This window comes from Suricata suricatta, chromosome 8 (genome assembly GCF_006229205.1).
Source record: "Suricata suricatta isolate VVHF042 chromosome 8, meerkat_22Aug2017_6uvM2_HiC, whole genome shotgun sequence".
Taxonomy (NCBI): Eukaryota; Metazoa; Chordata; class Mammalia; order Carnivora; family Herpestidae; genus Suricata; species Suricata suricatta.
Window position 1 is genome coordinate 87,977,417 of NC_043707.1, and position 2,843 is coordinate 87,980,259.

At 39.2% G+C, this 2,843-nt stretch overlaps 1 protein-coding gene across 2 annotated transcripts in view; it reads left to right on the plus strand.

Moving 5' to 3' along the window:
• The first annotated feature begins 1,769 nt into the window (after positions 1 to 1,769).
• Positions 1,770 to 2,843, plus strand: part of C8H1orf141 (chromosome 8 C1orf141 homolog) — a 57,792-nt gene continuing 56,718 nt past the window's right edge. For both annotated transcript variants that reach the window (XM_029949787.1, XM_029949791.1), the window contains exon 1: positions 1,770 to 1,853. The gene's annotated coding sequence lies outside the window, so the exon portion shown is untranslated. The remainder of the gene's footprint in view (positions 1,854 to 2,843) is intronic.

A 2,843-nucleotide genomic window follows, 5' to 3' on the forward strand; every position in this document is an offset into this window, starting at 1 on the left:
AGCAAAGGAAACAATCGACAAGATTAAAAGGCAGCAAACAGAATAGGAGAAGATATTTGCAAACAACATATCTCATAGAGTGTTAGTATCCAAAAGTCTATGAAATGCTTATCAACCTCAATGCCCCAAAGACAAATAACCCAATTAAGAAATGGACAGAAAACATAAATAGATACTTGTCAAAGAAATCATCCAGATGGCTAACATCATAAAAAGATACTCAACATCACTCATCATCAGGGAAATACGAGTCAAAACTGTGATGAGATGCTACCTCACACCTGTCAGAATGGCCAAAATTAACAACACAAGAAGCAACAAGTGTTGGCAAGGATGTAAAGAAAGTGGAACCCTCTTGCACTGTTGGTGGGAATGCAAACTGGTGCAGACACTGAAGAACAGTGTGGAAACTAAACCAAAAATAGAAACTTTAAATAGAACTACCATACAATCCAGCAATTGCACTATTAAGTATTTACCCAAAAGATAAAAAATATAGATTCTGTGGGGTACCATGCACCCCAATGTTTATAGCAGCATTATCAACAATAGCCATACTATGGAAAACCTAAATGTCCATTGGCTGATGAATGGATAAAGAAGATATGGCATGGCATGCATATATATACATATATATATATATATATATATATTGCCATTTGCAATGATGTGGATGGAGCTAGAATGTATTATGCTAGGCGAAATACGTCCATCAGAGAAAGACAAATACCATATGATTTCACACATATGTGGAATTTAAGAAACAAAACACGTGAACATATGAGAAGAGGGAGAAAAAAGAGAAGAGAGGGAAAACAAATGACAAGAGACTCTTATAGAAAACAAACAGTATTGATGGAGGGGAGATGAGTCAGGAATGGGCTAAATGGGTGATAGGCATTAAGGAGGGCACTTGTTGTGATGAAAACTGGGTGTTTATGTAAGTGATGAATCACTGAATTTTACTCCTGAAACCAATATTCCACTGTATGTTAACTAAAATTTAAGTGAAAAAAAGGAAAAAAATAAAGTCAGTTGTTTTAAAATTATGATTCTATGGGTATGTGTGTGAGTGGGGTGTCCAAACCTGCTATCCAACTTATAAAATACAAGGATGAAGAGTGATCTTACTAATCACATGGGTGGTTTCTTGATTTTAAAAATAATAATGTTTTATTTTGTTTTTTAATGCCATAAGTCATGATTAGCAGCCTTTCACAAATGTTCAAATACAGGCCGTTGACTTACACTAAGACCTGCAAGCCATATGGAGGAACTTTTAAGCTTCTTTTCAGAATTCTGTGTTTCCAGGAAAGTGCAAAAAGAAGAAAGAGAAAAAAGGAAAAGCAAAGTCACTATTCTCAATCCTTTTATATTTGATCTTTTCTGTAGCTTCTTTCTCCTTCTGATCTTTCAGCATAATTGTTTTTATATGTATGATATTTGGTAAGTCACATTCACTTTTAGTGACATAAGTATATAGGTGAAACCTCTCTTTGGAGAGAGAAAGCTGACCTTTTCAAGGAAGGGAAGGTTCTGGAAACTTTCCATGGATATAGGATGTGTTGTAATAAGGCTGGAGGTGGCTGGGTGGGGAGAAAATGACTACCAGAGCCAGAAGAAAAAAGAAAGAAGTACAGGCAGAGATATTGACAGGCTGGAAATTAAAATTTGTATAGAGATTGGAGATGAAATAGAAAACACATAGTTTTATTAAATCTTAGATTCTTTTTGTCCTTCCAGTTGGTGGAACTATCTCCAGCTGCATCTAGTTGGGGAGAAAGATTGTGCGGATGCAAAAAGGGGCATGTATGAAGCTGGGCTGGTGGGTTGCTCCTGCCAGGGCTTCTCAGGTGAGTCTGGGATGGAGGTGGGAGGCAGTCTGGGCCTCTTCCAGGTTTTTTTTCAAAACAACCACTGCCTCTTCTATGCTTACTTTTAACGATCTTCCCCTTTCCCCACCTAGTTTTGACTTCTCTTTAGAGGAGAGTTTTTGAGTTGATGTCCCTATTTTCTAGCTGCCCTGCCCCCACCTCCACTGGAGCAGGCCAAGGGGGTGGAGTTGCCACCTGAAAGGCGACCCTGGGAAGGAGGTCAGAGGGGGTGGGATGGTGTGGGCACAAGGTGTGAGCTGGCTTGAGGGGGCCTAACTGGTGCATTTCCAACTGGCCAGACAGAACCAACCTGGAATGAACTGATCGAAGTTGATCACTCTTGGAATAACTGTGGAATTTGAAGATTCCTCCAATTGTTATCTGATTGGTTGTTCACAATAATACTCCCCAGAGCCTACACATCATACTTTTAAAACATCCTTGATATATTTCCTTCGAGTTTCCTATCCAACCTGAAGTTGGTAACAGGCAAATTTTAGTAAAGTTTCAAAATGAAGAGTAAATTTTCTCTCCCTCTCTCATAACGAAAAGGAGACAAGAACAAATAATAAACATTAAAAAATTTGAAAAAACAAAAAGGAGACAAGAAAATATGTGGTATATATATCTAAGCATATGGACCAGGTTTAATAGTTAAATCTTCTGATAGTGAGTTTTGGAACTAGTACTCATAATTTGTGGGCTGCATTAGTTTATTAGGGCTGCCATAACAAAATGACACAGAGGTGCCTAGGTGGCTCAGTTGGTTAAGTGTCTGACTTTGGCTCAGGTCATGATCTCATGGTTTGTGAATTTGAGCCCCACATCGGGCTCTGTGCTGACAGCTCTCAGCCTGGAGCCTCCTTCAGTTCCTGTGTCTCCCTCTCTCTCCATCCCTCCCCTGCTTGCATGCCCTCTCTCTCTCTCTCTCTCTCTCTCTCTCTCTCTCTCTCTCTCTCTCTCTCTCTC